The 12,791-nt window shown below is 40.4% G+C and overlaps 1 protein-coding gene across 1 annotated transcript in view; it reads left to right on the plus strand.

Moving 5' to 3' along the window:
• cemip (cell migration inducing hyaluronidase 1) overlaps positions 1–12,791 on the plus strand; it is a 269,100-nt gene that overhangs the window by 22,753 nt on the left and 233,556 nt on the right. The window lies entirely within an intron of this gene.

Consider the following 12,791-nt stretch of genomic DNA (forward strand, 5'->3'; position numbering starts at 1 on the left):
GAGAAAAAAAATTTGATTTTAACTGTGTCGGGCTTGGACACAAATTTCTTAATGCCTGTCAGGCTCGGGCCGGGTTCGGTCATGGCTCTGTCGGGCGCGGGCTGGGCTCGGACAGAAAATATCCAGAAAAAGGATATGACCCTTTAACGGGGTACTCCAGCAATTTACTGTTACATATTCATAAAGTTGTGGGACACAACAGAGAAGTAGCCGAGGCCGAGATATCCTCACATTTATTCCCTAGTATGGGGCATGCTCCAAAAACCATACTACATTTCTTTTCATTAGACACTTCTGCGTGGTAAACACCCACATCATTTAAACTCCACATCTGCAGTTTGTAACGTAGGAAATCTGTTTATAATCTGTAGTCTCTAAGCCAAGTCATCATATAACTAGTTAAAGGACAATTCCGGTGTAAAACAAACCTAGGGGTTATTAACAGATGTGTATCCACTCTGTCGCTCTCTGGGACATGTTTTCATGCTAATCGAATGTGTTTGTAGCTTGAAAGACCGGACCGCTGATTAGCTTACAGCGCTAGTATTCGGGCACCGGGAAAGTAAAAACAAATCGCTATTTATACCACTAAAAAGGCTCAAAATATCACCACACTTCAACGGTAGCATAATGAGGGTCCCTAAATGTTAACCAAAGCATTGAGAACTTTGTAAGTGTACAGACAGTTTATTAAAAAGATACATTATAAAGACACTGGCGTTCATGCAGTGGCGCAAAAAGTGGGTATGCGCTATATGCGGCGCATAGGGGCGCAGCACCATGGGGGGCGCCAAAGCAATGGTAAAAAAAATATATATATATATATATATATATATATATATATATATATATATATCTTTTTTTGGTATTTTCAATATGTAGCTGCTGTTGTGCGTTTCTAAATCATTTCTACATTTCCTCAATGTTATTATATAACATTTTAGAGGACTAACAGGCTAGAGTTGGCGCCCTGTCTCATAAGATTCCATCGATTGAATGTTGACATAGAAGTCGGAGGGGGAGGGGAGGGGAGGGAGCGGGAGTGTGCAGGTATGAGTGTACGAGTAGTAAGTTGCCGTCTATGGAAAAAGAGCAAAGCAAAACAGCTGTTGGGGCTAAAAATAGAAAAAGAAAGAGGGAAACAGATGACATGTCCAGGGATGCGACAGCAGTTAAATAAGTGGATGGTGAGAGGCAACAGGTAGGATTTAAAGTGTGACGTCTGTGCTTGGAGGCTTGCAAATATTAATGTTAACAGACTAGCTAGCGTTTGCTAACACTGGGAATGTAGCAGCCAAATGGGGGTTTACCATGGAATCATGCATAGATTTGTTACCAAACTTGGAGGCTTGCAAATATTCATGTTAACAGACTGTTGTCAGACTAGCTAGTGTTTGCTAACACTAGCAGCTAAAGTGGGGTTTACAGCTAGCTTAATGCAAACCAATGTTGCTGATAGCTACATTTAGATTTTGATTAAACCCTATGGTACCAATACCATGCATGACATATCTCAATTTTATTAAGGTAAAATAACAACTGGTAAATATAAGGTAGCAAGAACTGACAAGAAGAAAAATAAATATGAAAAAAAAAATATAAATATTTAAAATACAAAATGTGAATGTAATTTCAACAGCAGCACAACCTTACTGCATAATAGTTGTCTTATCGGATGGCATCACTAGGCTGATTTAAGAATTGAATTTAGGCTGCTATATTTAACAGTGAGTTCATTTCATTCAGGTGTGAGGATGGTGGATCAGGAAAGACAGGGGAAGGCAGCAGGTAGGTCTAACATTAGGTGGAAGTGTAGGGGGAGCAACAGATTCATTTCTTAATATTATTGATATGGAAAAACTAATGAAAAATCTATTACATAATTTTTGTTTGACATTATGTCTTAGTGGAGAAGAACACAGGTAAGGAGTGAATGAGACAGACATGAGGTCGGCAATGGCATCAGGTAGAGATGAGACCAGTGATGACATCAGGTAGGAGTTCTATTAGACCACACAAAACTAAATGTCCAGTATGGTTTGAAGTTACACACAGGAAATGTTGTCTGGGCCAGCAGCTTTACGAGCCTTAACCCTTTTAAAGGTTTTACTCATATCAGCCTGTCACCTGTAGATCAACTTCATCAGGTGGACGCTGTGCCACTGGGTCCAAGTTGTGAGCTTCAAAGCGGGCATAAAGCTCGTCCGGGAGGGAGGCAGAGTTGTTGGGCTTAGATTTGCCAATCACCTGCAGCCCGCTCCACACGCGCCACAAGTCACAGCCACTGCAGTTATTCTCCAGTTTGTCTCTTATGCCTTTTAGCGGCTTTGATGGCTCTCTGTAAGTCATATCTGGATTTGTTGTAGCATTCCTTAGATCCTGATTTTAAAAGCAGTGGTGCGTTTCCTCAACCTCAGGTGGATGTTGCTGTTAATCCAGGGCTTTTTGTTTGGGATAGGAGTGAGTAGTCCGTACTGGGATAAAGTTCTCAAAACAGAATCTAATGTAGTCAAGTACATATTCAGCATATTCACCCAAACTCGAGGTTGAATCCTTAAAGACCCGTCTGTAGATTCACAACATCCCTGAAGTTTGGATACATTTTTACTAGTCCAGCACTGTCCTCAGTGGGCTGCGCACACTTCACTTCACGTGGAATAAACCTGTAAGCTCCCTTCATCGTGGAGTAACAGTGGTCAGGTGTCTTATTGCCTCTGGTTGGCCATTTGACATGTTGGTAGTATTTTGGCAGTACAGCTTTCAAGTTAACAATTAAAATGTCCTCAGGGTGCAAGTTCTTCTGCCTGCTAATGGTTCATTCAGTGCCGCTGCAACATGCAGGGGATCTCCCATGGGAGATAGAAATGTCTACACTTTATTGTTAGTTGTTCCAACACTAAGATCATTTCCATGTCAGTGCACTACGAGTTGTTAACATAGAAGCATATGCCATGGATTTACGTGATTTCACGAGATCACGCGAGAATCGCATGGTTCACATTTCACATGAAAATTCGTCTTGTGAGGCTTCAAGTAATGTGTTTGTGTCCGAACCGCGATTGTTCGTTCAAGCAACAATGGCGGACATGATAGACAGATGGTTCATCCAATCACCTGCCAGGTATTTCTTGAAAGTGCCTGCCTTTTTTACAAACAGTTTCTCAGATATATCTGTGTAACAAACCATCATAAATAAATTAAGTTGTTTGAATTTAATTGAATCTGGCTCGTCAGTTTATACACCACCTCCCTTTACCTTGCCAGTAATTGCCTTGGACCGGTCCATGCAGTGTGTATAACCCAATAAGGTATATTAGGGCCCAGCCAAGTCTTCATGTCTTTTGAGAGTGGATTCTGCAATGTAGTTCGTCCTGCTTGGTTTTGAGGGACTGGACGTTGGCCAGCACTATGCTGGGAATCGTCCGCATAGCCTCACAAAGTTGCCACCTTGTTTACATCGCTTTGAACCATGACGTCTGCAGCCATTACTCCATGGTGGTACCTGTTTGTTGTAAACCATCTCTTTCAGTTAGCTTCTAGCTGTTGAGAACATCCAATCTTATGTCCAGTAAAATCTGGACAATCTGTCATACATGATTGTGCAGGACGTATTTTTCATATAAGACATCCCTGAAATATCAATATAATCAAACCGTTTTGTATGAGGAAATGGTCAAAAAAGTTCTCCTGTACTCCTTCGGACGACACTGGCAAATATGTAATAAACATCAAATCACATACAAGTACAGCTCATCATCTTTCTGGACAGAAGTTGTTTTTAAATTAAAAAAAACTTTTGATATTTTTAATCCAGAGGATTTGTCAGATCCCTGAGGCAGAACTGTAGAAGCTGTCAACAAATCTCAACTCTGTAGTTTAGCTCATCATAACTTTTGAGCTACCTCTGGTATTAAAAAATGTATCTACACTATGTGTTTATATATTGACACAATGCCATTCCACTTTTTAAATATATGTATAAAAAGACACACTCTGCAGCATATGGCATGGCATTAACACAAAATACTGCAGACCAAGAAGCATATATAGAAGTGGGCAGGAGAAAGCACAAAGCACTTCTAATTTCAATGATCTGAAACTATATGAAAAAATAGGTCAACAGAAATGCACTGAAATAAATGAGGCAAAGTAGAGTAATATGCATATTATCATGGACAAATAGACAAAAACATTATCAAAGGAAGAATCACATTAAAGACATTGACTAGCAAGAAATTTGTACTGAAACACTAATTAAATCAGCTCACACCTTCACACTTCATTGTTTTAATGTGCAAAACAGGATAAAATAATACAATGTGTCAACTTGATCTCTGCATTCAGCTCACAGCAGTGGAAACTCAGGGTGTCTGAAGGCCTACTGGGAATAATAGAAAGGCAGAGAACAAACACTGGAGCTACAAGCAGTCCCTGTAAAACGAAAGATTCAGGGTCAGCATACAAATGGTTGAGTGTTGTCTCTGGGAACAAAGTGTACAACAGGTGACCACAACAGAGGAAGGCTAATTAAAAACTCTCCACTTTGAAAATGGTTGTGTGCTACACATGTTTTTGCACTCAGAGAAATATTCTTTCAGATAAGAATGCGTATGTGCATGTATGTGAATACATATACACATATATGTTTATATGCACACACATGTATGTGTACCTACGTACATATGTACATATTATCACATGCTGGTAAAGTGCTGGTAAAGTACCAGCATGTGATAATATGAGCATTCAGCAGCATGCTGAGGTGAGATGTTGTAGTTGTTAAAATGAAACCTGTGCTGACTCCGAGACATGAAGCATGTTTGAATATGATCATTTTCTTGAGAGAAGTGAAGCATTATTTGATTGTCTTGGTGGTCAGAAGCACATAATACATGAACATAGCCATTTAAATAATTAGTAACAGCAACATAATGAAGCATAAGCATGCTTGGTGTCCGTAATCTGATTAAATGTCTCATGCTGGGATTAAATGGCTGGTTTCACAGAGATAGACTCTGACTATCGCTCATATCTGATGATAAACAGACTTGAGCTGCCTACTTGTCTGTCGGTCTGTCTGATGCAGGGGTCTCTTAACTCAAATTACCTTGGTCCATACTGTTAATGCTCCAGGTCAACCTTTTTATAGGTATTTTGGTGTAAAATGGTCCAAGTTAAATCCACTTATGGAATGTAACTAAATAAATTTACATAACAGGGTTTTCCCTTCCTATGCACAAAGGAGGGCCTGCCTTGGTTGGAAATTCTGAAAAAACACAAAGGCTTTTTTTTTATGCCCAAACTATTGTGCCTTTCATTTGCAACTGTTTGGAAGCGCTCATACCAAGCACGTGTGTTATGCGCAGCAATCGAGTCAAGAGGCAATTGTGGAAATTTGACGCTGTACACTAAAAGGAGAGCACTGTTGTTCGAAGAAATTGAGTCTTCTATTACTATATGAAATAACGACGAGGTTAAAGGACACACTGTGCTTGGCACAGACAGAAGTACTTAGAGTACGTTCTGCCTCTCCCAGAGCGTGGTGCTCTGAATATCCGAACAGTATATTCCAACAGCGCTCAGATTTCAACCACAGTCCAGTTGGTGCCAGAGTGCCCTCTGGTGCTCAGAGTGACTATTTACGGATGCACCCTTAAGCCGCCTACACACGATCAGCCTTAAAACTACTAGATAGATCGCAGAGCATCGTGCAGACACCTTAAAGGCACATCATTGGTTGCGCTTTGAATGGTCAGCAACAATGTCAAAGTTGAAAGAATTAGAAATTTGAGCGCTCGGTGGCAATTTGAAGCGGGACGCCACGCCAAGGGTAGCGTTTCCTCCTAGTTATCGCCGCTGCCTTTCCCCCCGATGAATTTCCGTTATAGGGTTGAAAAAAATTGTACATCCAGATGAATGTCTCCAGTACCCGGAGGTCTGCGTTTATCTGCCGGTAAAACTCCCGTTGGATGACTCGCTTCAGAAGGGTTGAAAATCGCAACTTTCGCTCTTTAGCGTTTAGCTTTGCCATAGCAAACATAAACAACACTGGCTCTAGCTGTTTTCAGCTTCCTGTTTTGTGCTGGAGGGAGCACACTCATTGGTTGTTGACAATGTTCACATGATTTAACTTCACTACCAAAACTTAAAACTTACGATAATATCAAACACGTTTGATTTTGTCAGAATGTCAAGACGGGAGAAATACTGACTGGGACTGAGTTTTATGACCACAAACAATGGAGACGACGGGAGCGCCCCAACTCTAGCAAGACTCTCAGGATTTTATTCCCAGTTTGGCAATTTGTCTGCATCAGTGGAATCACTTAAAACGTTGATTGGTGGAAGATCAGCAGAAATCAGACTGAAGCTTCATATTAACTAGTTGGAATATATTTTTACACTGAACGTGGACTGTGGATTTAGTCCACTACTTACAATAAAATTGTAAAACCATTACAATTCGGGGCGGCCTCTGGCTCACCCAGTAGAGTGTGCACCCCATGTAGGCTGAGTCCTTCGCAACGGCCATGGTTCCAATCCGACCTGCGACCCTTTGCTGTTTGTCATCCCGTCTCTTTCTTTCCCTCCTTTCCTGTCTATCCATGCTGGCATGACCAGGACTTTGTATATCTGCAAAACAAGAGCATAATAAAATGTTTAGCTTTTAATTATTTCCCTGAGTGAACCTAAAAGCTACATTCCAATTAGCACCCCCACATCCTTCAAAACAATGTGCCAGTGACTACTCGGAGGTTCAGTTTTATTTTTAAGGGTGATATTTGAAGAAGAAAGAAATACTTCATGTAGGGAAAACTGAAAATCTATGTTTTTTATACCAATAGGACTGTTTTATGTGTAAAGTGGAAGGAGGGGAGCACTTCAAGAGTTGTTAGTTGTTAGTACTTTTTATATGTCAAGTGATTCATTCACACAGGTATACAAAACAGGCATTGCCATGTTTCGTATAGACTATTTATTTATTAAATCGACAGAAAACATGTTTTATATCGGTATCGGAAATTAAGATTTTGGCCATTCCAACCAGCCATAAATACCATTCCGTTAAAACCCAAAAGCAAAGACAATTGACCTGCTTAAGTGAACAGCTAATTTGCATTTAAAGAAAGCGCTGGAAGAGTATCATTAGCACACTAAAGAAATGGCTAGCAGTAATAGCCAGTTGAGACATTAGTGATGCCTTGGCGATACATTTAAATTTTACATATATTTCAATGCCATAATGGTGAATAAAACTATTTCTATTTAAAACATTAAAATATCTGGGTGATAAAACTAAAACATGTGTACACTTCCCTTTTACACTTAAAGGTCCAGTGTGTAACGTGTTTAGTTGTTTATTATCAAAATCTGTGTTGCCCGTTCACAAACGTGTCCTTTTTCTTGAATATTTACCAACACCCTCAATTCCAAGTATTCCTTTTGGCTTGAAATTTTACGTTTGCATTCGTATGAACTGGGTTAGACGCTCCATAACATTGACATATATATAATGGACCAACAGATCCCGTTGCTCTGGAGGGAGACCAGTGAAGGACATTAGAAGCCCTTTTCCGGTGATGGCTGAGCGTTACTGCGCAGCCTCCAACTGAGCTCAAAGACGTAAATGTGACGTGAGCAACCTGTCTGAAAGTCTTCTGGTAGCTGTGCCAAGAGAAATCTCAATTTCTCTTATCTTTAGAAATAAACAATGGACAAATAGAGTCTTTAAACGCTTCAGATGTAAAGTTATTCGCTGTCAAAGTGGCGCCAAAATGAATGGCAATCAATGGAATGCTAACGGGAGGTGTTGGCTTGGTAGCATCAATCAGCGATCAGACCGGCTGGAGCAGCCTCGAAACACTACTGGCCCACCGGGAAAATTCCCGACTCTCCCGATTGCCACTCCGCCTCATGCACGTATCGAAAATCCAAGTTTCAGAAACAGGAGTTCTCTTCTTTGCCCAGAAAAAGAAAAAGGATATTGAAAAAAGCAAAAGACCGTCTTTTTGACGCGTGAAGGCTACCATAGCTGTAATACGTAATTTGAACTGCGTGGTGCGAGAGAGTTGATTGCACTATACGATCTCAATGCTAGATGGGAAAAATTCCTACACATTGGACCTTTAAAACCAATGCACCATTTGCATAAGAACAGGTGATTGAGGGCATGAGACAGACAACCTCAGTAAGTTTGAAGACTGATTGAAAAAGAAAAACAGTTCAGAGATTGCAGAATTTAGACTGCCTGAGTCAGCGGCTAGTTGCTGCCTTTATCTTGCATAAAGAAAGTGGTAGAAGGACCTTATACATTGCACTACAGTGCATATGTGGGAAGTCATGGTTCCCATCCAGACAACAGAGATATGGCTGTAAGGCAAACACTGTGCTCACTAAGTCACTCAAAACAATCTGAACCCAAAGGTTGCAGCTGTAGGAGGAGAGTGCAGCAAATGGTGACACACACACACACACACACACACACACACACACACACACACGCCGTCAGCTTTGCACTTTGATAAGCTCTTCTCTTCGACCATGTATAAAATGCTGCCTCCACAGGCTCTGTAAAGTATATTAATAGTTAATTGATAATAACTTAAACTCCAGGCAATACATAATTACTATCCTAAAACCTAGTACTGCAATAGTCTGTTCAAAATGTTTTGGTCTTGCTGTCTTTGATGATGCATTGCAAGCATTGCTCAATCAGATCCCCAACCTGTTGCATTCAGCCACCTCATCGTTTTGCAAATAAAATAAAAATCCATCGTATACAGATCATCAGAAACATTCGTTGGCAACGATAGATTGAGGGACATCCTGCCCACGTTTAGGGACCGATTTCTGTGGACGTAGTACATACTCTGATACACTGGTTAGAGCAAATTATGTGTGCACTATGTATCCAGCTAATTTAAATGGCTCATGTTACTGTATTGTGTGAACACTTCATTTAATATTGTATGTGGTGTTATTTTTTGTGAGCCATTCCAGAGCTTGCCTTCCTACGTGCAAATGTTCCACCAAAACAAGTTTCTCCCCAATACTATTTAGCACTCACCGATTGTAAGACTTGGCACGAAGTGGTTTTGAGTTGTGGTAGAGCAGTCGTTTAGCACTTTCATTGTTGTTTTTTTGTCTGTGTTGTTTCAGGATTCGGCGGCCAATTCAAGGCTGGAGTGGAGTTTTTGTGTGTCCAGTAAAGCAAGTTTATTGTCAATGGAATGGAAATCGCTTGTGTATGTGGAAGATTTTTATTTCTGTTTATTTGGCTGGGGTGTATCAGGAGTCGTATTCATTTAGCATTGGCTGAAGTGGTGATTGATGCATGCTTCTAGGTCTGCTAATTCCTCGTCTGTAAAATCTGCATTCTGATTGGTGTCTAGGTAGGTATCTATCTGTAGATAGATAGATAGATATTGTCCCATGAGTGAGGGAGATTTGTTTTCACAGTCTGTTTCATGCACATGGTAATATACACGGACAGATACATCAGGTAACATAAAGACAGGTATATAGACACATAGAAACAACCACATCTACGACGACACCAGTTCTACACAAAGTCAGTGAGATAGTTTGTTCAGCAGTGCTATGACAAAAGCGACAAAACTTCTGCCAAAGCGAGCCCTTCTATACCTCAGAGTCCTGTATCTGCGGCTAGATGGCAGCAGTGTGAAGCGTGGATATAAAGGGTGATTGGTGTCATTGACAATAGCGAGGGCAAGGTGTGTGATGGCTCCATTGTTCAGGACTGAGATATTGATTAATGTGTTTATTTAGTGTCCAAGGAAGTCCAAAAGTCATTGACCTGTTGTTTCTGTCAGTGACCGGGCGTCTCCATGTTGGATCTCACCTCCTTACGTAACATCTCGCAATACTTAATCATTGCTAACAAATATCTATTATATGTTTATGAATTCTACTTCTGATAATGTCACTGCATCATGCTAATGTCATTACTTGTAATTTAATTACCAAAATTCAGTATGAGTGCATTTTTGGTCAACTGCAAGGACTTTAAGGCCATGATCAATAAGATTGACTTCCAATGCCAATTTTCTATCTGAGGGCATTTCCTGTTAGAGAGAGAACTGGCAGATGGAGTTCTGAGGAAATGCTATAAATGGTGGCTGAAGTTTTCAGCTCCTGCAGAGGGGAGAGGAATAGGAATGAAGAGTGTGGGGGCTTTATTATGGAGCTTCTGTGAAGTGTGCAGTTCATTGCTCTTTGGGAAGATTCCTTAGAATCCCCAGCTCGTCTGCTAGGACTATAATGATCGATGGGTGGAATGGCTGCATATCTGTCAGGGCGGCTGTCAGTGTTAAGTGCATGTGCAAAAAAATGTGAAAAGTACAATCAAGTGTTAAAGTGATGAGGAAAGGAAAAAGGAACGTTCTGAGCCTCTCCGGCGTGAGTTGCCCCCGACGACCCGTGGTACCCAAAGCGCGACGACGGCGAACGCCAACAAATATCGCAAAGCGCAAACTGCAAGGTCTGTAGTAAATTGCCATTGTCCTATTTGTAAAAATGTATTGAATTACAGGCCAATCATAGCGCCCTCTAAGGGCAGATCTTCACCCAATTTGATACAGAGCCTCAGAGTGGCATGTCGAACAATAATCTCAAGTTTCGCGTTGATAGCATGTACTTTGGCCGAAATATGTTAATGTTCGTGTTTGGTAGCTAGCTACAAAATTTACCTTCAGGTCGGTCTGGAGATGCTATGTGCCAAGTTTCGTTCAAATCAGTCACACGGTCTAGGAGAAGAAGAATCTTTGCAATTACAATAGGGTTCTCAGCTCCGCTGGTACTGGAAACCGCATTGCCTTGCATACGCGGGTTCTCAGCCCCCTCGGGCTTGGACCCCTAATCTAGCTTCACTCTGGAAATACAGTATGTAAATATGGAGAGTCTGTAGGTGTAAGGAGGCAGCTGTGCTTTTAAATGCTCTTTTATCTGTCTATGACATTTCCGTCTTTATTCCGTTTGAGACACGTTGTACACCCGGAGGTGACCCCACTCTAACTGTTCTCGTCTCCCTCAGCCAGGGAGAATTTGGTTCACTTTCTTCAGGAATGTTAGGGTTCACCGTGGTTACACTGTGTTGTTGCCAAATTAAAAAGAACTGGCTTCAGGCTACGACCAGAAAGGACAGGATGATTTAAGGGACAATTGGAGTCAAAGATCCCAACTACGTGGCTTGTTTAGTCAGGGGCGCCGCCAGGAACTTTGGGCCCCATGACAAAAAATCTAATTGGGCCCCCTCTGCGCAGCTGTTGTCACCACATCTCTATTTGATGTAAGATTAAAAGCAACCATAACAAATGTGCTGAAGGCCATCTTTTACAGTCTCAATGTATTTTATTGTAAAATTTGACAAAATGGAAAATTCTCTTAACAAAATTATTATTATTATTATTATTATTATTAATTATTATTATAATTATTAATGAAAGACAGAGAAATCCCCACAGACTCCCTGCAATGATGCTAACTGGCATGTCATTGAACACAATGTTGCTCACCTTCTTCACTGGGACAGGGAGGGGCACAGTTAGGGGGAGACTGGGGTGCTGCTGACTCATCTGTTAAGTCTGCTAAAAGGGGCAGGGACAATGATTTAATATGAATATCTTGCTAAATGTTTCCCTGCACTGATTAAATGGTGATTAAATGTAGGCTAACACTAGTCTGTAGCTAGCTAGCTTATTTCACTATGGACATTAAGCCAACAGGTTAATACCATTCACAGACTACTACACAGATAGGCTACCCACCTTTCTTGGTGAAAAACTGGGTTACAGTTTGACACCCTTTCCTTTGTATTTCCTCTCTCTCTTTTCTCTCTTTCCTTTTTTGAAAACCAGATTTTGATTTAACGTTACTTGGTAACATCGTTGTCACTGTAGCTAGTTCTGGCGCATCAACTGACTGCAACTAAACACGTCACTGAGTGTGCTACAGCAGGACCAAACCATTTCATGCAGATACAGGGGGGTGGTCTGTCAATATGGATTTAAGTTTTACTTTTTGGTCAATGGGGATATTTAACTTTTACTGCCAAAAACAAGAAAAACAAAGAGATCATTAATTTTATTATTGTACTTGAAATATATATATATACTGAATGATGATGGTTTAATCATTTTATATTAGTTTTTACCCATTTGTTGGGGCCCCTGTCAGTCATGGGGCCTTGGAATTGTCCTAACTTTTCCCCCCTATACGGCGCCCCTGTGTTTAGCCGTATTACAGTGGTAAAAGAACTATTCAGATCCTTTACTCAGTAAGTACAATTTAAAAACGTAAACGTCCTATATTCAAAATATTACTTAAAGGAGCAGTTCAACACTTTGGGAAATAAACGTATTCACTTTTATTAACAGCATAACATAACCACAGGAGGCAAGGGGATTTTACTGATATATTTTTTAACTATGCATTGTAGTTTAGGTTGTGATTACAGGTATTTAAAATATGAATTAGGTAACTATAACTTAATTAATGTAATAGAGTTAAAAACTACAGTGTAGTAGCAAAATGGAGTGGAATATGAGTTGTACATTGTACATAAGTTGTACAGTACCTGAATCCTTAGTAGCTTCCTATTTAACATTTAATGACTATGTGGGTTATTTCATGTATAGCTGACTTGACTGCCTCATTGAGTATATTTATGTATGTACCTTCAGACTCGGACTCGTGGATGGAAAAATAAGATGATAAGTATATATATATAGGTCCTCATTGTCCTTCAGAATGTCCCTCAGAATACAAATCTC

Source organism: Sander vitreus, chromosome 1 (assembly GCF_031162955.1).
Source record: "Sander vitreus isolate 19-12246 chromosome 1, sanVit1, whole genome shotgun sequence".
Lineage (NCBI taxonomy): Eukaryota > Metazoa > Chordata > Actinopteri > Perciformes > Percidae > Sander > Sander vitreus.